This window comes from Tursiops truncatus, chromosome 1 (genome assembly GCF_011762595.2).
Source record: "Tursiops truncatus isolate mTurTru1 chromosome 1, mTurTru1.mat.Y, whole genome shotgun sequence".
NCBI classification, from domain to species: domain Eukaryota; kingdom Metazoa; phylum Chordata; class Mammalia; order Artiodactyla; family Delphinidae; genus Tursiops; species Tursiops truncatus.
Genome location: NC_047034.1, coordinates 130,453,944 through 130,480,252, shown reverse-complemented (window position 1 = coordinate 130,480,252; position 26,309 = coordinate 130,453,944). Strand labels below are relative to the sequence as shown.

Genomic DNA, 26,309 nt, shown 5'->3' with positions numbered 1-26,309 from the left:
TCCACCCTCCCTCATTTCTGTCACCTTTTGGCTTCCTGGTTACTAGCTCAGATGCCCATCCACCTGGCTCTCGTAATCTTATCCACGCCCATGGTTTCAACTCTCACCTAAAGCTAGTGAGTCCCAAAGCAATATATTCAGCTCAAATCTTCCTCTTAAGCTCCATATCTAATTGCCTCCTGGGCATAGTCCTCTGATGGTGTTTAAGCATTCCTAACTCAACACGTGGAAAAGTGAAAAAACAGAAACCTGGGAGTCTCCTTTGATTTCTTCCCTCCTTCGCCCCTCCTCTTAGTTCTATTGTCCTAATATCTTTGACCAGTTTTTTGCTCTTCTCTTATTACTATTTATTTCAGGTCTCCCAGTTTTTAAAACCTGAATTATGAAAACAATCTCCTAACTGTTCTTTCCAGCCCAAGCCATTCTCCATAATCCTGCAAGCAGCAGCCTAAAATGCAATTTAATTATGTCATTCCCTAAATGGTTTCCTTTATAACCAGATTAAAGTTCAACACTCTTATCATAGTATACAAGTACCACTCCCTAACTCTCATGTTCCAGGTATAATAAATTTCTGGGTATCCTAAACAGGTCGAATCTCCCTCTTCTGAAGCTAGTTAATTATATTTGTCATTTAAGTTATCTTAGGACTTCCTCCTTCAGGATCCCTCAATTTGAGAATAACTGACACTCCTTGTTCTCTTAATATCCTGTTCTTCCCTCTATCATAATGTTTATCACACTGTGAGCCGTAAGTTACTTCTCTGAATTCTTTTCATATTTCCATGAATTAGCACAGTGCTGGGTGTTCAGTAAATATTAGCTGTGAATAGATTTTGTGCTGCATTTCAAGGCTAAGGTTTACTTTGTAGCACTTGCTGAAGTGTGGTTATGAAAGGAAAAGGAAGATGGAATAATATTGCATGTAGGGGGGAAACTGAGTCCGCTGAAGTTGCTTTCAGAATTGTGGGAATTCAGTACATGTTTGTAGGCTGAGGCAAAGGGGGCAGTGGAAAGAGTGAGCTTGAGGATGTAGGAGAGGGGATAGAAATAAGTTCACTTGGAAAGGAGAAAACGTTTTCACCAAGTTTTCCTTAAAATAATTTTAATAATTTCCACAAGGTATTCATCTCATCAAGGCTGAGTTCAATTTATCTCAAAATAACGTTCCTGATCAGTCATACATGGTACATGTTTACTTATTAAACAGGACCTTCATCTTTCTCTGGGTCCTGGAGGGAGATGAATAAGAAGTATACTCGGTAGAAGTTAAGAATTAAAAGTTTACTAGCAAAAACCTGGAGCTGTGTCACAAACAATGCTACTAGAATGGCTTCTATGTTTTCAAAGTACACACCTGGGATATGATGAATTTTGGAAAGGGCTTGATGCTTAAGACGAATGTTTTAAATATATATACGCACTAAGCAGTGAATTGCTGTTTTTCATGGTTTTTAAATGTAGCATTCTATTAGTCAAATATTCTGGTTTTAATAGTTATTTAATTATACAATCTGATTTATTAATTAAAATAATAGGGACTTCCCTGGTGGTCCAGTGGTTAAGACTCTGCACTCCCAATGCAGGGGGCCCGGGTTCAATCCCTGGTCAGGGAACTAGATCCCACATGCCACAGTGAAAAGATCCTGCACGTGGCAGTGAAGATCCCGTGTACCGCAACTAAAACCCGGGGCAGCCAAATAAATAAATAAATATTAAAAAAAATAAAGCACGGGTGTTAAAAATAGCTTATGTATGGATGAGAAAGGAGTTTTCAGGGCCTCCGTCATTACCATGAACTCCCACAAGCACTGATGGAGAACTAATTACTCTGTACAAAGTACGGTGCTTAGAGCTGAGCAGGACACAGATGTTTAAGATGTAGCTCCTGTCTTTTAGAAAGTATATTCACTACTAAAGAGTTCCAGTTAAACAAATGCATAAGGGATTATTGAAAGTTGATGTTGAAGACAGTTTCTAAATACTCAGAATGCTATCTGGTTCAAATATAGTAGCATATTTTTCACTAATTGTATGATTGACATTATTTAGGTACTTTCTAAAAATAGGGTTATGGTTTATTTTTAAAACTTTCAACACCCTGACTAAAATTTTACCTTCAAAAAATATTTTATGTGCCAAGCCCTGTTCTAAATACTTTATGGCGGCTTTTATTATCATCCTATTGTAGAGTTGAGGAAACTGAAACACAGAGAGAAGAGTAATTTGCCCAAGTGTAGAGCTGTGACCCTTACACAGGTATTCCACTGCAAAGGTCTTTTAATTTTTAATTAAAAAATTTTTTGAGTAGGTAAGGCATTCACATGGTTTAAAAATAAAAGTGTGTATAATAAAAAATGTTGATGTTACACATATTTTACTTTCTGTTTTCCATTCTGATAAAGCTCTCTTATCTTCACTTCCTTTTAATTCTTTTTTAATTATCAAAACTGTATGTGCTTCAGAAAGACTATAGTGCCTAGGTAGAGTGCTTTGCCCCTAGCAGCACTTATCATGTATTTGTTGAACTGAAATGAACATCTTGTCCAGTTTTGACTCTGTGTGGTTGGCAATTGGCTGAATTGCAAAGTCAAAGACACATTTAGAGGAGAGAATATTGCTGAGCACTGCAGCTGCAAGAATCTCTTTTAAAAAACTAAAGTCTGTCACATAAATTATGTACTCTTTAGACTCTTTCCCACATTCATTTATACAATTGATCATTGAAACCACTTTAGAAATATGTGTATCAAATATTTAGCATATTTTAAAGCTTCCTTAATAACAACCCTAATAAGTGGATCCAATTACGTGTTTATTTACTACAAACACCTATGAATAACAGATAACCTAATTATAGTTTATTACTACCTCTGAATCATTCCGATGAAAATGTTTTCTCTCACAGACAGTGCTTTGGTGTATGAGTATCGAAAGCAGCAGATTGTTTTCCATGATCGTAGGTTTTAAATATTTACCTGCTTGTGCTGCATAATTTAGCACACTGGAGTTGGAAAGCAGTTTGTATGGTAGCTGATGCCATGCCAATGTTAGAGAATATAATTTCCCTGTGTGACTTCTACGTGAAGTTGTAAAAATGGAAAGTATTCTACTGTTTTACTAACCAATTAAAATTTGTTTTTGCTGTAAATCCATAGACTACCAATGTTTGTGGTATACATACAGTTTTATTTTGTATAATACCAGGTAGTCTATTTAAAGAATCAAAGCATTGTTTCTCTCGTCCTGTTAATGTATGATATTAAAAATAAAATAGGGCTTCCCTGGTGGAGCAGTGGTCGAGCGTCCGCCTGCCGATGCAGGGGACACGGCTTCGTGCCCCCGTCCGGGAAGATCCCACATGCTGCGGAGCGGCTGGGCCCGTGAGCCATGGCCGCTGAGCCTGAGCGTCCAGAGCCTGTGCTCCGCATCGGGAGAGGCCACAACAGTGAGAGGCCCGCGTACTGCAAAAAAAACAAAAAACAAAAAAACAAAAAAACATTCATTCTTGTAATCCGAGTCTTCATGAAAGTAACAAGAAAGCATCCAGACATCTTGTTAAATGCATGTTATCTGCCCTAAGAAATCAAAACAGAGTTCTGTATTTTAAAATGTGGAACCACTGGCTATCCAATCAAGCAGGAAAACAATTATTTTGTTTGCTCACTCTAAAAAATGTTACATCTTGCTATATCCTTTGTATGATAGGTTATTTGGTGGCCCTACTGCATAACAGAAAATAAATAGTTGCAGTTACCTGTTTTTGTGAGAATAATAATAAATATAATTCAAACCATTAAACACATAAAAAAATTGAAAACCCTTTTCACATCTACTTTTGAACTTTTCAACTCTGTATTCTGAAAGATATTCTTTCCCTTGTGGTTTCATAGTCTGGTACTACAGACTGTTAATTTTTCACTTCTCGCTCTTATTGTAATTTCCTATGCAATTCGGGAGCACGTTTGGTAGCCCTTGTTCCAGCACAACCTTGCAGTACTGCAAAAACGACACCGACACAGGATTACACTTTGCAATAATTTAGTATTTCTCTCAACATCCCTTATGAATGAGGATAAAAATTTCCATTTCATAAAAAGCCTTTGCAGACTGTCCTGTTTCAATTCTGGAAAATAATCTGAACGTGGAAAATGAACTCACATATTCCTTGATATTTAATACCTTCACAAAAGGAAAGGAGAGAATACTGGTATTTTTACCAAAGCGGGCCTTGGTAGAAAGGTCTACGTTAATCTAAAGGATTTAATGAATCCTCTGAAATCGCCTTTGAGGTCTGCAGGTGTCAGGGCCAGAGTGAAGAATAAGGGGGGCAGTGCATGCTGGATCTTGTAGTTCCCGCGCTGGAGGAGATGTAGTGTTGCACGGCAAGCTGGGAGTTGAAGTCCAATTGTTCAGCAGGAAGTCATGGCAGGAATAATGTAGTTTGTCTATCGGAGACACCGCTTATAGATGGATACTTTCTCTTGGTTCTGCTCTTGCTATATTGGTGACTTAGAGTCTGAGGCGGCAAACAGGACGAAAAAAGGATGAAGTAAACGGACCGGGGACCTGTAGGCCGCTGCTACTGTTGCTGCCAATCAATAGGCGTTAGTGCCCCGGAAGTGGCTGACCTACTGGGTTTGAAGGGGGTGGGGCGTTTCTCTTACTACGGTGGCCGGGGAGCTCGAGGTGCCTGCAGCTGCGGCGCTGAGGTCGGGGCGTCTGCGTGTGTGGCGGCTGCTTTTGTGGCGGCTGCTGGTGGAGCTGGAACATTTCCCGGTTGGTGGCTCCTGCACGTTGTTTACATTTCTCCAGTTCTGTTTTCGGTTTTTCGGTGAGGTTTTCGACTTGAGGTTCCTCTGACTCCGCTAGCCTCAGAGGAGGTTGGGACTTAGTGTCTCTGGTCCTTCCAAATGACCGGGTTTCTTGGGGGCTCCTGCCCTCAGTGGAGACCCAGTAGCCAACAGTTTAGGCTCTCTGAGGGTTTCGGTGCCTCCCTCATCTCTGTTTCTGGTGTAATTTGTTTTCTGACTCCTTGCCCTTCCTGGTCTCCAGAGCTAACGAACCGTAAGCCTTCCTGTGGGCAGCTGTTCCCCCTCTCCTAGAGGCTTTCCGTACGTGTTTCAGGCACGATCGGTAGTCCCTAAGCTATAGCATCCATTTAACTCCTTCCCTATTTCTCTCCGTTAAAAAAAGAACAGAAAAGAGAAAAAAAAAAAATCCCCCCAAATCAGATTCTCAAGATCTCAACCTTCTCATTCCTAACTCCTTTATCCCTTTTTAGGCCTTTGTTACTGCTTCAGACTCTTAACACATTTGCCTGAATATCTTAATGCTTTTCCATTCAGACATTAACGTTTAATCACTTTATTTGTTTCTTACTCATCCTCAACTCTTCGACTTCCATCCACATGTCAGGGCTTTTTAGGTTGGATGTTCAAACACATTCTTATGATGACTGGTGAATACGAGACGAACAGCCAAGCATGACTCTGCTTATGAAGTTTATACTTAAGATCTATTTGGCTTACATTTTTGTTTTGTATTGATTATTCTCCCACAAGGGGGATTCACTGCTACCCTATGGTTAGAGGAGAATACCTCATCCTACAGCTCTTTGTATCTGAATTAACTTAGATGGGATTTTTTTCCCTTCTCCTACTCGAAACATATGTCCCCAGTAGAATTTTTGCGATGATTTTGTGTCAATTAATAGCAGATAGACACAAGGGAATGCTCTTTCCTCCTTAGTTGTTTATGATTTGTAATTAGATTGTGAGTCATTGAAAATACACAGAGGGATTAGAAAAGCTTTTGAAAGGTAAAGTCTGTGTGTGTACCAATTTACAAGTAAATAAAGTGTCTTCCCTGAACAAGGGAGAGTTTCTAATTAGTCGAATAATCTGATGCTGTATTGAATTAATTATCGGTTCTTTCACTGTAAAATTTTGGGACGTGTTTAAAGTTAAAAAGTAGCCAATATGAGAACTTTTATAGTTTAGTAAAAAGAGTTTAAAAACCATTTAACTGATGCTCATTTTTCTGTAAAATGGAATACAAATATATTGAAAAGTTTATTTGTTGTGATTGTTTATGAGATATTTCTCTCTCTATATATATATTTAATTTATTTAGTTTTGGCTGCGTTGGGTGTTCGTTTCTGTGCGCCGGCTTTCTCTAATTGTGGTGAGCGGGGGCTACTCTTTGTTGTGGTGCGCGGGCTTTTCATTGTGGTGGCTTCTTGTTGCAGAGCACGGGCTCTAGGCACGCGGGCTTCAGTAGTTGTGGCTCGCGGGCTCTAGAGCACAGTCTCAGTAGTTGTGGCGCATGAGCTTATTTGCTCTGCGGCATGTGGGATCTTCCCGGACCAGGGCTCGAACTCGTGTTCCTTGCATTGGCAGGCGGATTCTTAACCACTGCGCCACCAGGGAAGCCCCTTCTGCATAATTTGTTAGATCTGGTAAAACAGCATTGTTTACTATTCAGTAATGTTTTGTAGACAGAAATTTTTGCACTTCTTGTCTTTCTTGGGGCCATGTAAGTTAAATAACTTTGCAGCTTTCTTCTATTATGAGTATTTTACTATTCTAATAGCAAAATTATTGTTCTTCTTTAGGAGTCAAAGATAATCTCTATGTCAATAAAATATAAATATTAATACATGTACCCAGTCTAAATGAGGTTATTCCTAATTAGTCAGAAATGGTTTTAGCCACGTTTAAGAGTGGGGCTAAATGTATAATATTTCAGAATTAATTCACTCATGAAATTCTTTATTGGATGAATGATAGGCTAGACATTACTCACATTTTTTATATTTTTCCTGAGATTTTATTCATTTAGTAGGCATTTATTAAATGCTTCTTACTATTTAACTTTTGTCACAATATCATCAAAACATTTATTGAGAACATCCTCTTGCCCTCAGCTCTGTACCAGATGCTTTAAAGCAAGGGTCCCCACCCCCCAGGCCACGGACTGGTACTGGTCTGCGGCCTGTTAGGAACGGGGCTGCCCAGTAGGAGGTGAGTGGTGGGCCAGCGAAGCTTCATCAGCGGCTTCCCATCACTTGCATTACCACCTGAACCATATTCCCCTCCCCACGAAACTGGTTCCTGGTGTCAAAAAGTTTGGGGACCGCTGCTTTAAAGCATTATTGCATTAAATCATTATACCAACTCATTGAGCTATTGAGTATTATTTACATTTAGCAGATGAAGAAACTGAAGCTCAAAGAATTCAAGTAATTTAGTCCAGTTCCTTTTGACTCTTCCTACTTACTACAGTTGCAAAGATTTGTTCACTACTCTGCAATATATAAAGAGCATTAATTCAATAAATACTTGCTAAGCAGCTGTTACGTACCAGATACTCTTCTGGGTGCTGGGAATAGAACAGTGAACAAGAGACAAAAGTCTCTGCTTTTAGGGAGCTTACATTCTATTAGAATGTTTGACATGTAAACCTTGCCTTCAAGAAACAAAATATAGCCCGTATGCGTTTGGTTTTATGTGTTTTAGAATGTTAAGGTTGAAAAGAGAGATTAACCAGGGAATATTTCATGAAGAAGATGAGATTTGATCTAGAACTAAAATAGTATAAATTTGATAGGTAGAAATTGGGAGGAAAGTAATTCCAGTTTGAGGCATAAAATGAGCAAAATTCTAAATTGTAGGAGAGAGAGATTAGTGGGAGGGACAGTTAACTGGATTGCTTTGTATCTTCATTTCTTTGCATATAGGTGGGCAGTGTTGGCTGAATTTGAAACAAATGTTTAAATGAATGAAGCTGTGGCAAGACCTCAGATACCAGGCAATGAGGAATTAGATAGATCTAGTGTTATTATTGTGGGATTTAAAGAAAAGAATTAATTGGATAACTGTTGGTGAAAGAACCAGTAAGCACTGTTAATTATTGAATGTTGGGAGTGGCGTGGTGGCCAAAGGAGAAGGGAGGCTAGACTACCAGGTTTGAACTGAGTGGGTCAGGTGTATTGTAGATTTACCTGTGATGAGGGTTTTTTATTTGTTTGTTTATTGTATTCCAAGGTGCACCATTATTTTATGAACTGCCGTGAAAGAAAAAAAATATTGCCCATTAAACATAAAAAGATTGTCAACTGTAAGGTGTATTCAGTTTCAGAGTTTAAAATGTAAAAATGTGTGATCTAGAAATGATGAAATAAGGTACTCCTTATGATGGTTCGTGAGTCTTGTAACTACTTAATTTTTTTGGACTGTTTATAAATGTTTGTAATCTTTGACATGCATTCAGTCATTTAGCATTTATTTATTTACTGGGCACGCTTCTAGGCCACAGTGATATAGTGATGAGTAAATGCAGTCTCTACCTCATAGAACTTATGAGGGGAGGCAGACATAAATCAAATATTCCATCAAAGAAATGTAAAGTTGCAACTATTGTAAATTCTATGAAAAAGGACTTGATGTTATACAGAAGAAAAACTGTTTACAGAGGAGATAAGAGTGTGGATGAGGAGAGGCCAGATGAGAGATGGTAATATCTTAGACAAGGTGGTGGTGAAGACAGGTAAAAGTGGATGGGTTTTAGAGATGTTTAGGAGGTAGAACTAGGTGATGAATTGGTTATGAGGAATGAGGGAGAGAAAGGTGCCATCAGCCACCACTACCATTTTGGCTTATGTAACTGGATGGATTGTGGTACAGTTCATTGAGGTAGAGAACATTGTAAGATGACTGGGTTTGGGGGGACATGCTTTGTTTCTTAATATTTTTTCACCGTGGCATCAGTGTTCAAGGTTTATGTCTTAATTATTCTTTTTTTCCTTTTATGTCGTCGTTTAAGTTAAGTATGTTTGAGGAATGCTGTACCTGAAATAAGTTTTTTCAGTATTTTTTCCCTTGAGTGGGCAGGGATAAGGTTCTAGATGAAGGCTTTTGGAAATATGTTGGTATTTGTTTTGAATTTATATGTAACATATTCAACCATATGTATGAATAGGTAACTGAGTAATACAGCTCTATATCATTTTTATTTGCACTTGGGATTTGGCAGTAAATTGGGCATCTGGTTAAATTCTAACTTCATTCAGTTGGTGTATGTGTAAATATAAATATGTATATTAGGGAAAAAAGACATGCTTATGATTTTCTTTGAAATAACTCCATTGTGTAGTTTTTGGTAGATATTGAATTAATACAGTCAGTTATTATTTAAATTTTACATTTCATAGTAAAGCAGTAGAGGGTACAGAGCAAAAAGCTTGGGCTTGGAGTCAAATTGCCTGGATTCAAGGTGTGTTTTGCTATTTAGTAGCAGTATGATCTTGCAAAAGTTATTCAGCCTTTGTTATTTTTTAAATCTATAAAATGAGGATAATAATAGTACCTGCCTTATAGAGTTGTTTTGAGGATTAAGTGAGATGGTATGTGTGCATAGGTTTACAAAATTCCTGGTACAGAGTTTGTTTATTATTATTGTTATCATTATTATTATAGTGATGTGGTGTCTGGGATCATCTGTACTTCTGTAACAACATTTTAATTTAGAGTTCCTTTTAACTAATAGATCTTGATTGGGGAAAAAATCGTTTGGTAGTCATATTTGGATTTGGAGAAAATGTTATACAAGACAGCTTTTGTTTATTCACAATTGTCCTAGGTGAGTCAGCACATGTCATCTTTCACAGAATTCTCATCAGAGATTATGGTTAGTTTACAGCTATAACTGGAAGTTAATGATGGATTGGCTTATAATTACTTATTATTTGTTAGGATTATTACTTTCATTTTTAGTCCAACCTGTCTGAACTTTGTACTGGCTTTTAGGTCTTATGGATAGGGTGAAGAAGTAGTTAAACGTTATAAAGTCTGATCAGCTGCTCTAAAGTCGATTTAATTTCCATCCTACTTTTTTCCCCAACTTTTTTTCTTTTGAAAGTTTCAAACCTATACAAAAAAGTTTAAAGAGTAGTACAACAAATACCTGTATATCCTTTACCTAGACTCACTAGTTGTTAACATTATGCTTCTTTTGCTTTTTCTCTAACACACACACACACACACACACACACACACACACAAATGTACACTTTTTTTTTCCTTGCTGAAGCATTTGAAAGTAAGGTGGAAACATCATGATACTTCTAAATACTTCATCATGCATCGCCTAGGAACTAGGATATCCTTCTACATAACCATAATGCCATTAGCATACCCAAATAATTTAATTTTGATATGATAATATTATCTAATGTATAGGCCATATGAAAAAATTCAGATTTACCCGGATGTTCCAGTAATGTCTCTTATAGCTTTTTAGGAAAATAACACTGAATTGAGTAAGAGATTTCATTGAATTGTATTTGGTTGTCATATCTCTCTGTTTTCTTTTATCTAGAACAATCCTCACCTTTTCTTTTTCCTCCTATCTTCTTTCCTTTTTTTTTTTTTTTTTTTTTTTTTTTGGTACGCGGGCCTCTCACTGTTGTGGCCTCTCCCGTTGCGGAGCACAGGCTCCGGATGCGCAGGCTCAGCGGCCATGGCTCACGGGCCCAGCCGCTCCGCGCCATGTGGGATATTCCCGGACCGGGGCACGAACCCGTGTCCCCTGCATCGGCAGGCGGACTCTCAACCACTGCGCCACCAGGGAAGTCCCAAGACATTGACATTTTTGAAAAGTCTAGGCCAATTGTTTTGTAGAATGCCTCATAAAATGAATTTGATTGTTTCTTCACAGTTTCAGGCTAAATAGTTTTTTTTTCAAGACTGTTACATGGTAGTTATTGTAAACTTTCCATTTGATCACATCAAGAGTAATGTAATGATAATTTGTCCATTTATTGGTGATGTTAAGGTTGATCACTTAGGTTAACCAGATTCCTACATTTTAAAGGTGTCTTTTCCCTTTTATACTTAACGATTAATCTGTGGAGGTGATACTTTATCATTAGATATTCTGTTTTCCAACAATTTTTTTTCTGTACGGTGGTTTTAGTAGCCATTGATAAACCTTGCCTGAATAAATCATTGCATTGGTTGTTGCCAAATAATGGTTTTCCAGTTCTCTCAATCCTTCTACATATGTTTGCTGGCTATTTTCTTTAAAGAAGAGATATTCCTCCTCTCACTTTTTATTTTATTTTAAAGGAAGATACAAAAAAAATTTATTTATTTATTTGGCTGCATTGGGTCTTAGTTGTGGTGCGTGGGCTCTTTGTTGAGGCATGTGCGCTTCTCTCTAGTTGTGGCGTGTGGGCTCCAGAGCGCATGGGCTTAGCTGCCTTGTGGCCTATGGGATCTTAGTTCCCTGACCAGGGATCGAACCCTCGTCCCCTGCACTGGAAGGTGGATTCTTAACCACTGGAACACCAAGGAAGTCCCTCTCCTTTTATTTTAGTGCCGCTATGTACCCAAGGATTCCTTTTTAAAGAACGTATCCGATGTGATGATCTGTTACCATTATTCTTTTTGATGACTGAATTATCTCAAATTTGTTTAGTCCCTTCAAACTAGTTCCTGTGGCCTTTGCATATGTCCACATTGGTATTTGGGCACCTTCTTACTTCTTTGTACAATAAGGTGTTCCAGGCTCACCTTGTATATTCTACTTGGAATCAACTATTTAACAGTGGAGCCCTCGTTCATTTTAGTGGAAAATGGTACTTAGAAACCAAAATTTGGGCATTGAATATACTCACTACTACTACTGTTGTTGCTTCTAGGCCCTTTAAATGGTTACACACATACACACACATTTTTTAAAAGAAATCATGATTTCATAGGATACCTTCAATTCAAGTTCAGAATCACAGAGTTCAACTTTACCTTTCCTCAGTTCATATTTGTGTCTCCCTTTTCCTACAGGGAGAATTCTGATTCTCAACCATATCAATATATTTACTCATTTAATCTGCCCTACGCACACATATGATAGTTTTGGAATTGCTATACTGATACTCCCTCCTGCAACAGATTTACCAAGTAAAGACTTCTTTGCCACTTTATGTCCTTATAATATATCCCACTAAAGATATATAGTCAAAGAAAGCGGGTGTTCAAAGGTATTTGAATTATTTCTTCTGTGATTATGTTATCAATTTAAAATATAGTTAAGTTCCTACTAAACTACTTTTTAATAGACTCTTTCTGTAAAATCGGTTATCTGTAAAACTACTAAAGTAGACATAATAATTTAAAACTTTATCATAATATATAGTAATAGGGAGCTCTAGGATAGTTATATCAGATAGAGAATATGCAGTTTTTATCTTTATAAGGCTTTAAATTTGTAGCTCTTTTTTCAAATTGATATAATTTTTTACTGTTTAAAATTAGAAACGATGAGGAAAATGTCATCAAACAATTCCATTTGTAAGCCAAAACAATTATGTTTGTGAACATTTTAAACAGTGCTCTTCTTTTGACTGATGATACAATTCAAGCATTAATCTTTAACAATAGACATAATTGTTCAGGGTACTTTAACTCATTCCTAAAAAATATGGCGTTTTCCTGTATTGACACCCAGAATAGAAAGATTTATGTTATTTGTATGTCCTTGTTCTTTGTATTTGAAGAATGCCAGTTATGACTGTGTGTTACCCTGTGATTTTTTTCATGTGTGAATGTTCTCATTGGAAGTGGAAAAATATTTCTCTTAATTACTATAGCATTTTATTTATTACTATTATTATTTTTTGCGGTACGCGGGCCTCTCACTGCTGTGGCCTCTCCCATCGCGGAGCACAGGCTCTGGACGCGCAGGCTCAGCGGCCATGGCTCACGGGCCCAGCCGCTCCGCGGTACGTGGGATCCTCCTGGACCAGGGCACAAACCCGTGTCCCCTGCACCGGGAGGCGGACTCTCAACCACTGCGCCACCGGGGAAGCCCGGGATTGATATTTGTTAATAAAAATGCCAACAGGTAGAAAAGGTTACAGTAGATGAAAAACTTCCTCACAGGTCAATTTATTTGATGGGATAGTTAAAAGCACATCAAAAATTCGAAATCAATATCTATATTTCTTTTGCTGCAGAATACCATTTGGGGAAGATGCCCAACCATACACAAATCCTGGAATCCTGCAGTGTTTTTATTGGTTGTGCTGCGTGACTGAGATATATTCTGTAGAATCAGTTCCCTAAAGTTCTGTCAGTTTTTACTGGCTTTAAATCCTCAGTGGATAAAATATTCTATTTATTGCCGTATGGGGGAGGCTGATTATCCTTATCTGCTCTTCCAGGACATCGATTTGAGTACTGTTTACATTTATCAATTTATAATTTATCGACTATCTTAATGTGTGGTTGTGGTTAGAAAAGTGACTCTCTAAAAATGACATTTGGGTCTCAACCGATGATTTTCATATCGAATGTTGTAGTTCTGTCTTCCAAAACAGCTCTGTTTAGTCTTCACTCTGCACTTCAAATCATTAACAATAAAGTTGAGGAATGAACCTCATCTAGTGGCTTTATCTATGTTTACTGAGGTAAAGAGTTTTCTCCTCTTTAATGCTATTATTTTTAAATTAAAACTGGAATCATCAGAATGTAAACAGCAAACAGAAATATGGAAATGGTGGATGATAAAATTTGTTGTAGTATGCGTTAGTGAAGAATGTCTACTTGAAAAAAGTGTTACCAATTTCTCTGAAGTTTTAAGAAATAAACCATAAATCTCTTCTAAAAAGTATTTGGAAATTGTGGAGAATGTTATTTGGATGGTTTTTTAGACTGAGGCTCTGATAACACTACATAAAATAACCAAGAGTTTTGGCGTATCATTTTTTTTTTTCCTGGAGCAGTCAAACCATGTATTTTAGGTATCACAGGAGATTGAAATATACTGGATAATGGGTAAATCATCTCTTCACTTTATAATTGATAGACTAGTGAATTTTAATTCATTTCTAATTTTTTTTTTTAAATCAGGAAAGCTTTTGGAAAGGGAATTTGTAGGTGAGGATAGTTTAGAATTGTGGTTTCTTCATTTGTATGTGTTTTTTCTTTTATAGTTAAACTAAAAGTACTGTTTGTCTTGCCTTTCCCTGGCAAACAAAAAGAAAAAAATTTTTTCTTCATTGATTTTTTAAAATTATTATATACATTTTCTTCCAGCTTTATTGAGGTATAATTGACACACAGCACTGTATAAGTTTAAGATGTACAGCATAATGATTTGACTTACATACATCATGAAATGATTATCACAGTAAGTTGAGTAATCATCTGTCATCTCATATAGATACAAAATTAAAGAAATAGAAAAAAAATTATTGTGAAGAGAACTCAGGATTTACCCTCTTAAGTTTCATATATAACATACAGCAGTGCTAATTATATTTATCATGTTAATTACATCCCTAGTACTTATTTATCTTACAACTGGAAGTTTGTAACTTTTTTTTTTAAATAACTGGAAGTTTATACTTTTTTTTTTTTTTTTTGGAAGTTTGTACCTTTTGACTACCTTCATCCAACTCCCCCTCTGCCATCCCCTCCTCTGGTAACCAGAAATCTGATGTCTTTTTCTATGAGTTTGTTTGTTTTTGAAGTATAATTGACCTAAACACTATGTTAGTTCCTATTAACATAGTGATTTGGTATTTTTATACATTTTAAAATGATCACCACAATTAGTTACAGTATGTCACCATCCAAAGATATTATGTAATTATTAACTATATTCCCTATTCATACCTGAGACTCATTTAAAGAAAATATTTTAGTAGACTGAATGGATGGAAGTATTAATTTATGCTTTTTCCTCTTTCCAGATCTCACCACATTTATTTTTAGGAGAAAAAAAAATTATGAGTTAACAAGGGGTAGCCTCCAAGTCATTTTACTCAGCTAAAGCTGTTCTGGGGAACTACGTTGAGGAAGTTAAGTTTTGTAAATGACTAAATAGCTGAATCTGATGTCTTTGAGAAACACAAGAATAATGTTGTTTATCTTAAAAAGGAAAAAAGCACTTTGTCTCAGCATTTTTATCTTTCTCATAGACTGTTTAGGAACTTTATAATAGGATGTCTTCTCTGTAGATTTCTTAGTTGAGCAGTTTAAGTTGTTTTTGTTAGAATTTAACATAACCTGGACATACTTGTAATTTCCTATGTTAAGTCTTTCATTTGAGCGATTTATTTTTGAATAATTCTGTTATTATTTTAAAAGAGGCTCGAGGTAAACAATTTAATAAAGACAAGTACAAAAAAAAAGTAGAAATGACATTGCATAATGTCAGCATAGAGTCTCAACATAAATCATACCTTGTTAAATAAAGCTTCTCCTAATGTTAAAAAAAATGATATTGCATCTCTTAGAGATTTCCATTTTTAACATAATGGACTTTTTAAAAAAAAATTTATTGGAGTATAATTGCTTTATATTGCTGTGTTAGTTTCTGCTGTATAACAAAGTGAATCAGCTATACGTATACTTATATCCCCATATACTCTCCCTCCTGTGTCTCCCTCCCAGCCTCCCTATCCCACCCCTCTAGGTGAACACAAAGCACCAAGCTGATCTCCCTGTGCTATGCAGCTGCTTCCCACTAGCTATCTGTTTTACATTTGGTAGTGTATATATGTTAGTGCTACTCCCTCACTTTGTCCCAGCTTACCCTTCCCCCTCCCATGTCCTTAAGTCTATTCTCTATGTCTGTGTCTTTATTCCTGTCCTGCCCCTAGGTTCTTCAGAACCATTTTTTTTAAGATTCCATATATATGTGTTAGCATACGGTATTTGTTTTTTTCTTTCTGACTTCACTCTGTATGACAGACTTTAGGTCCATCCCCCTCACTACAAATAACTCAATTTCGTTTCTTTTTATGGCTGAGTAATATTCCATTGTATATATGTGCCACATCTTCTTTATCCATTCATCTGTTAATGGACACTTAGGTTGCTTCCATGTCCTGGTTATTGTAAATAGTGCTGCAGTGAACATTGTGGTACATGACTCTTTTTGAGTTATGGTTTTCTCAGGGTATATGCCCAGTAGAGGGATTGCTGGGTTATGTGATAGTTCTATTTTTAGTTTTTTAAGGAACCTCCATACTGTTCTCCACAGTGGCTGTATCAATTTACATTCCCACCAACAGTGCAAGAGGGTTCCCTTTTCTCCACACCTCTCCAGCCTTTATTGTTTGTAGATTTTTTTTTATCATGGCCATTCTGACTGGTGTGAGGTGATATCTCATTGTAGTTTTTTTTTTTTAACATCTTTATTGGGGTATAATTGCTTTACAATGGTGTGTTAGTTTCTGCTTTATAACAAAGTGAATCAGTTATACATATACATATGTTCCCATATCTCTTCCCTCTTGCGTCTCCCTCCCTCCCACCTTCCCTATCCCACCCCTCCAGGCGGTCACAAAGCACCGAGCCGATATCCCTGTGCCATGCGGCTGCTTCCCACTAGCTATCTACCTTACGTTTGTTAGTGTGTATATATCCATGACTCTCTCTTGTCCTGTCACAGCTCACCCTTCCCCCTCCCCATATCCTCAAGTCCGTTCTCCAGTAGGTCTGTGTCTTTATTCCTGTCTTACCCCTGGGTTCTTCATGACATTTTTTTTTCTTCTTAAATTCCATATATATGTGTTAGCATATGGTATTTGTCGTTTTCTTTCTGACTTACTTCACTCTGTATGACAGACTCTATCTAGGTCTATCCACCTCATTACAAATAGCTCAATTTCGTTTCTTTTTATGGCTGAGTAATATTCCATTGTATATATGTGCCACATCTTCTTTATCCATTCATCCGATGATGGGAACTTAGGTTGTTTCCATCTCCGGGCTATTGTAAATAGAGCTGCAATGAACATTTTGGTACATGACTCTTTGAATTTTGGTTTTCTCAGGGTATATGCCCAGTATTGGGATTGCTGGGTCATACGGTAGTTCTATTTGTAGTTTTTTAAGGAACCTCCATACTGTTCTCCATAGTGGCTGAACCAATTCACATTCCCACCAGCAGTGCAAGAGTGTTCCCTTTTCTCCACACCCTCTCCAGCATTTATTGTTTCTAGATTTTTTGATGATGGCCATTCTGACTGGTGTGGGGTGGTATCTCATTGTAGTTTTGATTTGCATTTCTCTAATGATTAATGATGTTGAGCATTCTTTCATGTGTTTGTTGGCAGTCTGTATATCTTCTTTGGAGAAATGTCTATTTAGGTCTTCTGCCCATTTTTACTACTTTTGTCTTTTAACCTTCCTACTAACTTTGTACTTGGTTGGTTTACTACCTTTATTGTATATTTGCCTTTACCAATGAGGCTTTCCTTTTGTAATTTTTATGTTTCTAGTTGTGGCCTTTCTTTTTCATTTAGAGAAGTCCCTTTAACAATTCCTGTAAAGCTGGTTGGTCGAGCTGAGCTCTTTTGGCTTTTGCTTGTCTGTGAATCTTGATCTCTCCATCAAATCTGAATGAAAGCCTTGCTGGGTAGAGTCTTCTTGGTTGTAGGTTTTTACCTTTCATTACTTTAAATGTATTATGCCACTCCCTTTTGGCCTGCTGAGTTTCTGCTGAAAAGTCAGCTGATAGCTTAATGGGAGTTCCTTTGTAGATTGTTGCTTCTTCCTTGGCTGTTTTTAATGTTCTCTTTATCTTTAATTTTTGCCAATTTAATTACTATGTGTCTTGTTGTAGTCTTTTTTGGGTTGGTCTCATTTGGGACTCTCTCTGCTTCCTGGACCTGGACGTCTGTGTCTGTTTCGTTTCCCAGTTTAGGCAAGTTTTCAACTATTATGTCTTTCATACATTCTCTGCTTTTTTTCTCTCTCTTCTTCTTCTGGGACCCGTGTAATGTGAATGTGAGTCATTGTGCAGAGGTCTCTTAAACTGTCCTTGTTTCTTTTTATTACTTTTTCTTTTTCCATTCAGGTTTAGTGATTTTCACTACTTTGTTTTCCAGCTCACTGATCCATTGCTTATATCATGCAGTCTTCTGTTGATTTCTTCTGTTGTATTTTTTATTTCAGTTACTGTATTTACCTCTGTTCTTTCTTCTTTGTATTTTCTAACTCTTTGTTACAAACTTCTAACTTCTCTCTCTGTTCATCCAATCTTCTTCTGAGTTCTTTGAACATCTTTATGATCATTACCTTGACCACTTTATTGGTTAGATTGCTAATCTCTGCTTCCTTTAGTTCTTCTAAATTTTATCTTGTTACTTTATTTGCAAAATATTTCTCTGTTTTCTCATTTTGCCTAATTTGCTATTTTTATTTTTATGTACTTGGTAGGTTGGTTATGTTTCCAGCCTTGGAGAAGTGGCCTTGTATAGGAGACATCCTATGCGTCCCAGCAGTGCACTCCCCTGTAGTTACCGGAGCTATATTGTCTAAGGGTGCTTCCTTTGTGGGCTGCATGGGTCCTTCTGTTGTGGTGAGCTGGCTACTGTGGTTGGTCTGGTAGGCATGACTGGTCCCCAGTCTGTTTCTTTGTCAGGCCTTGTCTTGTGCAGAGGCTGTTGGCTGCTGGTTGGTGGGGCTGGGTCATGAGGCACCTGACTGCAGAGCCCCAGAGTGTCCTGGGGCTAGCGCTGTCCCACTGGTGGGTGGGAACTGGGTTCTGGTGTGGGGCTGGGGCGTCCTGGATCTATTATCAGCCTACTGGTGGTCAGGTCCATTTTCTGGCATGGCTGGCTGCAGGGTCTGGGGTGTCCCAAACCTGATTTTTTACCCACTTGTGTGTTGGGCCAGATCCTGGGGAGGCTGGCTGAGGGGCCCAGGATATCCTAGAGCTGGTGTTGGCTTGCTGGTTGGCAGGGCCAGGACCCAGTGTGTCCTGTGGGTGGTGTTTTTCTGCTGGTTGGTGGGCTGTGTCCTGACATGACAGGCTGTGGGGCTATGGTGGTCCTGGGTCTGGTGTCTGCCCTCTGATGGGTGGGTCCGTAGCCCATGGGATTCTGGTGCTGTTGCCCACCCACTAGTGTCTGAGGTCCTGGGGCTAGTGCCAGCCCACTGGTTGGTAGAGCTGAATCCTGGAATATCTGGCTGTAGAGCCTGGGGATTATAGAGCTGGTAGCAGCCTGTTGGTGTGGGGGGCGGGGCGAGGCCCAGATGGTCCTGGGGCTAATGCCTGCTCATTGGTGGGTGAAGCTGGGTCTCAGAGTCTTTGGTTGTAGGGCCCTGGGGGTCCTGGAGTTGAGGTGGTGGTACACTCGTGGGTAAGGCCTGGGCCCAGGGAGTTCTGGGGCTGGTGACTGCCCACTGGTGGGTGGGGCCAGGCCCTGGGTTCTCTGGCTGCAAGGCCTGGCAGTTCTGAGGTTAGTGCTGGTGCACTGGTATGTGGGGCCAGGTCCTGTGGCAGCTGTGGGCTCGGGGGAGGGGGGTCTTAAGGTAGCTGGCCTGCTGGTGTGTGAGCCTGTGTCTCTGCCTGGCTAGTTGCATGGCCTTTAGGAATCACATTACAGGTGGTGACATGCTGGTGGGAGGGGCTTGGTTCCAGAGATAATAAGCGAGAGGGAGGAGTCCAAAATGGTACTTGACAGCACTGGGGTCCTCGCGGTAGAACAAGCTCCCCAAAATGGCTGCTGCCAGTGTGTATGTCCCCAGGGTGAGCTCCACTTGCCTCCTGCCTCTCTGCCAAGACCAGCAGGTAGGTCTGACCCAGACTCCTTTGAAATTACTGCTTTTGCTCTGGATCCCAGAGAGTGTGAGGTTTTGAGTGCGTCCTTTAAGAGTGGAGTCTCTATTTTGCACAGTCCTCTTCCTCTCCCGAAAGTAAGCCCCACTGGTTTTCCAAGCCAAATCTTTTTGGGGGCTTGTTTTCCTGGTGCAGGACCCCTGGGCTGGGGACCCCAGTGTGGGGCTTGGACCCCCTTGCTCCTTGGGGAGAAACCTCTACAACTGTAATTATCATTTTGTTCGTGAGTCACCCACCTTGGGGAATGGGTCTTTACTAAGTCTCTGCCCCTCCTATCCGTCTTCTATGTTTACTTCTTTATACCTTTAGTTGTAGAAGATCTTTTCTGTTGGTCTTCCGGTCTATAATCAATAGTTGCTCTGTAAATATTTGTAATTTTTGTATGCCTGTGGGAGGAGGTGAGCTCAGGGTCTTCCTACTCCACTAAAGAGGTGCACCCAGATGCATCTTCTATGCATTGCTGAATTTGATTTACTAATATTTAGTTGAGGATTTTGCAGCTATGTTGATGAGAAATACTGGTCAGTAGTTTTCTTTTCTTGTAATGTCTTTGGTTTTGGTATTGGGGTAATGCTGACTTCATAGAATGAGTTTGGAAGTATTCCCTCTGCTTCTATCTTCTGGAAGAAATTGTAGAGAATGGACATAACTTCTTTCTTAAATGTATGGTAGAACTCAGTGACGCCATCTGGGCTTGATGCTTTGTGTTTTAAAGGTTATGAATTATTGATTCACTTTTAAAAATAGATACAGCCCTATTCAGATTGTCTGTCTTCTTGTGTGACTTTTGGCAGACTATCTTTCAAGGATTTGGTCCATTTCACCTGGGTTATCAAATTTGTGAGCATAGAGTTGTTCATAATATTTCTTATTGTTATTTCCATGGGAGCTGTGCTGATGCCTTCTCTCTCATTTCTGGTATTAGTAATTTGCATCTTCTCTCTTTTTTCTTAGTTAGCCTGGCTAGAGGCTTATAGGTTTTATTGATCTTTTCAAAGAAGCAGGTTTTGGTTTCATTGATTGGTTTCATTCAATCTCTATTGATTTTTTTTTCTGCCCTAATTTTTATTATTTCCTTTTTTCTGCTTACTTTAGATTTAATTTGCTCTTATTTTTCTGGTTTTCTAAGGTGGAAGCTTATGTTATTAATTTTATATTTCTTTTCTAATATATGCATTCAGTGCTATAAATTTCCCTGTAGCCATGCGTTTGTTGCATCCCACAAATTTTGATACTACTTTTTCATTTTCATTTAATTCAAAATACTTTTCAGTTTCCCTTCTTTGACCCATGAGATTTGAGATTTCTTCTTTGACCCATGAGAGGTATGTTGTTTAAGCTCCAAGTATTTTGGGATTTTTAGGCTATCTTTTCATTTTTGATTTCCAGTTCAACTCCACCATGGTAAGAGCAAACATTGTATGATTTTGATCCTTTTAAATTTGTTAAGGGGTGTTTTATGGCCCAGAATGTGGTCTGTTTTGGTGAATATTCTGTGTGAACCTGAGAAGAATGTGTAATCTGCTGTTGTTAGGTGATGTAGTCTGTAGCTGTCTAGTCTGTAGCTGTTTCCCTCCCCCCACCCCCCCACAGAGGCCCCTTGGAGGGATAGTCTGTAGTTGTTGATTGATGCTGCTTTTGAGCTCAATTATGTCATTACTGATTTTCTGCATGCTGAATGTGTCCATTTCTGATAGAGAGGTGTTAAAGACTCCAGTTATAACAGTGGATTATTCTATTTCTTCTTACAGTTTTGCCTCACATATTTTGATGCTCTCTGGATATCTTTTTTTAAAACTTTTTATGGATATCTCTTTATTGTGATAAATATAGGTCATAATATGTATCATCAACAGATATTTGTGTCTGCTAGCACTCCTGTATGCTAGGTGTGAGGATATAGTAGTGAACAAGACACATTCTCTGCCCTCAAGGAGTTTATTATCTGAGAAATAATTTTGTAAAATGCTTGTTACCTCAGGCTTGCCAATATCTCTTGTGAATATGAAAAATATATTAAATTCCTTTAATGTGCATTACTTTGATCTAGTAAGGTTGAAAATATTTTCATATGTTTATTGGTCCTTTTCTTTCGGAATGCTTGTCTTTTTTTTTTTCTTTTTTTGTGATTGATTTTTAAGAGCTCTTTATATATTATGGACATTAAAGCTTTGTCTATGCAATATGAATTGGATTTTTTTCTTAATTTATGAATTGCAAGTCAACCTTGTTAATGCTTTCTTTTTCTTCTTCCTGTACAGAAGTTTTCTTTTTTATGTGATTACATTTTCCTTTCTGATTTCTAGTATTGCATACCGTGCTTAGAAAGGTCTTTTCTACAAGACTGTTAAAAATATTTAAATCAATACTTCCCTGCAGTATGTGCAAACATGCCATGTGCTTGCATTTGCATTTAATTCTGTGATCAGTCTAGAATTCATAATGTGTGAGGTAGCTTTATTTTTAAACTGGCTAGCTTATTATTCCAGTACTATTTACTAAATCAGCTATCTTTTCTCACTGATGTGAAATATCTCTTGTATCAGTCACTAAATTCTCAAATATATTTGGATTTATTTCTGTACTCCCTGTTATGTTTTACTCAGTGTCATCCTTTGCTAATAAGATCAATAAATTTAAGTATTAACTTAATTACTGTAGTTTTATAATGTGTTTTAATATGCAGTAAGGAAAATCCTTTCCTCATTAGGAATTTTTGGTTCCTTTTTAAAGTGTTTTAGTTTATAGTACTTTATAGTATGGTTCGAGGGATCACCTTTCAAAATCGTCTCTGCTCTAAAAAGTTAGGATTTTTAGAAACAGCCATTTAAATTTTTGTTATGGAAATAAAGTGGGTTTCTGTCTTTATAGAAGATTAGAATTCAATTTTAGTTATATGGAAAGTAACTATACTGAATTGTTAAACTAATAACAGCTTAGTTAATTTGACCTTATGATAATAATTTTATTCTTTTCATGTACTCTATATAACAATGACAATAAATGAATTCTTATAAAATAGTTGAGATGTTCCAAAAACATTTCAAATGTTTCAAGTTTGGGGTAAATTACTCTGAGTAAATAGTGTATAAGTAGCAGGAGTTTGAAGTAAAAATAACAGTAAAAGAATAATTTAACAATTTATTGCACTCTGAGTTCCTTGAGGTTAGTATATTTGTCTCATTAATTTCTGTATCTGTCACAGCATCTTACCTTGGTTATTTATTTATTTATTTATTTATTTAGGAGTCTTTATCTAATATACAGACTTTCCCCATAGAAAATGTCTCATTTTGTCTTCATTTTCCCCCAGCACACTTGAAAGGCATGTTGACTTTCACACTGTTGCTAAGGACTGTCCAGAGTGTTCCTGGTAGCTGGTATTGGGAACCCTTTGAACCAAGGTCCTCCCTGTGGCCTACTTTCTTTCTGACTTAGAAAGAAAATACATGCATGTACATTCTCTTATTTTTATTTTTTAATTTATTCATTTTTATTGAAGTATAGTTGATTTACAATGTTGTGTTATTTCAAGTTTACAGCAAAGTGATTCAGTTATACATACATACATAGGTCTATTTTTTCAGATTCTTTTCTCTTATAGGTTATTACAAAATATTGAGTATAGTTCTCTGTGCTATATAGTAGGTCCTTGTTGGTTATTTTTTATAGAGTGGTGTGTATATGTTAATCCCAAACTCCTAATTTATCCCTCCCCTGCCCCTTTCCTCTTTGGTAACCATAAGTTTGTTTTCTTTGTCTGTGGGTCTGTTTCTGTTCTTTCTTTCTTTTTTTTTTAATAAATTTATTTATTTTTGGCTGTGTTGGGTGTTCGTTGCTGCCTGCAGGCTTTCTCTAGTTGTGGCAAGCGGGGGCTACTCTTGGTTGCAGTGCATGGGCTTCTCATTGTGGTGGCTTCTCTTGTTGCAGAGCACAGGCTCTAGGTGCGCAGGCTTCAGTAGTTGTGGCACGTGGGCTCAGTAGTTGTGGCTCACGGGCTTAGTAGTTGTGGCGCACAGGCTCAGTAGTTGTGGCACACAGGCTTAGTTGCTCCGCAGCATGTGGGATCTTCCCGGACCAGGGCTCGAACCCGTGTCCCCTGAATTGGCAGGTGGATTCTTAACCACTGCACCACCAGGGAAGCCCTGTTTCTGTTCTTTATGTAAGTTCATTTGTATCATTTTTGTTTACATTGCACATATAAGCAATATCATATGATGTTTGTCTTGTTTCACTTCATATGATAATCTCTAGGTCCATCTATGTTGCTGCAAATGGCATTATTTCATTCTTTTTTATGGCTGAGTAATATTCCATTGTATATATGTATCACATCTTTATCCATTTATCTGTTGATGGACATTTAGGTTGCTTCCATATCTTGGCTATTGTAAATAGTGCTGCAGTGAACATTAGGGTGAATGTATCTTTCGAATTAGTTTTGTCCCTATATATGCCCAGGAGTGGTATTGCAGAGTCATATGGTAGTTCTATTTTTGTTTTTTTAAAGAACCTCCAGTCTCTTCAGTAAGTGGTGCTGGGAAAACTGGACAGCTACATGTAAAAGAATGAAATTAGAACACTCTCTAACACCACACACAAAAATAAACTCAAAATGGATTAAAGACCTAAATGTAAGACCGGATGCTATAAAACTCCTAGAGGAAAACACAGGCAGAGGGACTTCCCTGGTGGCACAGTGGTTAAGAATCTGCCTGCCAATGCAGGGGACACAGATTTGATCTTTCCAGGTCTGGGAAGATCCCACATGCTGTGGAGCAACTAAACCCGTGTGCCACAACTACCGAGCCTGCGCTCTAGGGCCTGTAAGGCACAACTACTGAGCCCGCGTGCCACAACTACTGAAGTCTGCACGCTCTAGGGCCTGTGTGCTGCAACTACTGAAACCCGTGTGCCTAGAGCCCATGTTCTGCAACAAGAGAAGCCAGTACGATGAGATGTCCGTGCACCACAAGGAAGAGTAGCCCCCACTTGCCACAACTAGAGAAAGCCCACGTGCAGCAACAAAAACCCAATGAAGCCAAAAAATAAAATAAAACAAAACAAAACAAAAAAAACCCCCAAAACATAGGCAGAACACTTTTTGACATAAATTGCAATATCTTTTTGGATTTGTCTCCTAGAGTAATGGAGATAAAAACAAAAAGAAACAAATGGGATCTAATTAAATCAAAGTATATGCACAGCAAAGGAAACCATAAACAAAATGAAAAAACAACCTACAGATTGGGAGAAAATATTTGCAAATTATGTGACTGACAAGGGATTAATCTCTAAAATATACAAATAGCTCATACAGCTCAATATAAAAAAAACAAATAACCCAATCAAAAAATGGGCAGAAAACCTAAATAGATATTTCTGTAAAGAAGACATACAGATAGCCAAAAGGCACATGAAAAGATGTTTGACATTGCTAATTATTAGAGAAATGCAAATCAAAACTGCGAGGTATCACCTCGCACTGGTTAGAATGGCCATCGTCCAAAAGTCTACCAACGTTAAACACTGGAGAGGGTGTGGAGAAGAATGGACCCTCCTGCACTGTTGGTGGGAATGTAAATTGGTGCAGCCACATGGAGAACAGTATGGAAGTTCCTTACATTCTCTTATTTTAAACATTTTGTATTTAGAAGATTCATGGTTGGTGGCTTTTTAAAAATAAACTTTATATATGTTTTTTAATATTCATTCATTTGGCTGTGCTTCATCTTAGTTGTGGCACATGGGATCTTCATTGTGGCATTCGGGATCTTTTTAGTTGTGGCATGTGGGATATTTAGTTCCGTCATGTGGGCTCTTAGTTGCAGCATGCGGGATCTAGTTCCCTGACCAGGGATAGAACCAGGGCCCCCTGCATTGGGAGCTCGGAGTCTTAACCACTGGACCACCAGGGAAGTCCCTAAAAATAAACTTTTTAAATTCTAAAAATTACGTGTGTTCTTTGTATAAGATTTGGAAAAGGTGAGCAATAGTGATAAAAAAAAAAGTAGCCATACGCAATTTGTCAGGGAAACTATTGTTAGCAATTTGGTATACTTTTTTTTACTCCTTCACCTCCCCCTCAGCCCCCAGATAGTATTGTGTAGTACATAAAGTTTTAGATTTTGCATAGTGTTTCCCCATTTTCACAGACTCTTTGTAAGCATTTTTAATGGATATATAACCCATCATGTGGATGCAGTATATAATCACACATTTTATAAACTTTTCTCCTTTTTGCTTTTCCAAATTTTGTTAAATAATGCACTTTTGGGAGGAAATTTTTTTCTTTATTCTAGTTGTCAGTTAAAGAATTCTAATTACAGCAGGTAAGACTACTGCTTATTTTTCATAATTTATCAGTTCACTGATTCATTTAATAAACATTTTGAGAAACAATTGTGTGCCAGGCAGAACTTAAGGACATTTGAAAAGTTTACTGTCTGGTGTAAGAGGCAGGTAAGAAGCAAGTTATTACAATACAGTGTGATGAGTGCTGTGATAGAGGAAGACATAGGCTCCTAAGGAGCTAAGAAGAGGGACTTCTGTCTTAGTTTGAGGTTGGGAGGAGGGTAAAAATTTTACTAATCTTACCAGAGGAGGAGAAACTTAAGCTGGGTCTTAGGGACTCATGATAATAAGACAGTCAAAAAGTGAGGGTGAGC

General features: G+C 37.9%; 1 protein-coding gene and 1 non-coding gene across 11 annotated transcripts in view; both read left to right on the top strand.

Annotated features, from left to right (window-relative positions):
* The first annotated feature begins 1,543 nt into the window (after nt 1-1,543).
* TRNAG-CCC (transfer RNA glycine (anticodon CCC)) lies at nt 1,544-1,616 on the top strand. The gene has a single exon. It is a non-coding gene; the product is annotated as a tRNA-Gly (tRNA).
* Nucleotides 1,617-4,656: 3,040 nt separating this feature from the next.
* Nucleotides 4,657-26,309, top strand: part of ATG4C (autophagy related 4C cysteine peptidase) — a 135,883-nt gene continuing 114,230 nt past the window's right edge. For 9 of the 10 annotated variants that reach the window (XR_012324496.1, XR_012324498.1, XR_012324503.1 and 6 more), the window contains exon 1: nt 4,657-4,779. The gene's annotated coding sequence lies outside the window, so the exon portion shown is untranslated. Of the gene's footprint in view, nt 4,835-26,309 lie in introns of all 10 variants that reach the window. The other variant, XM_019919962.3, reaches the window with a different exon arrangement.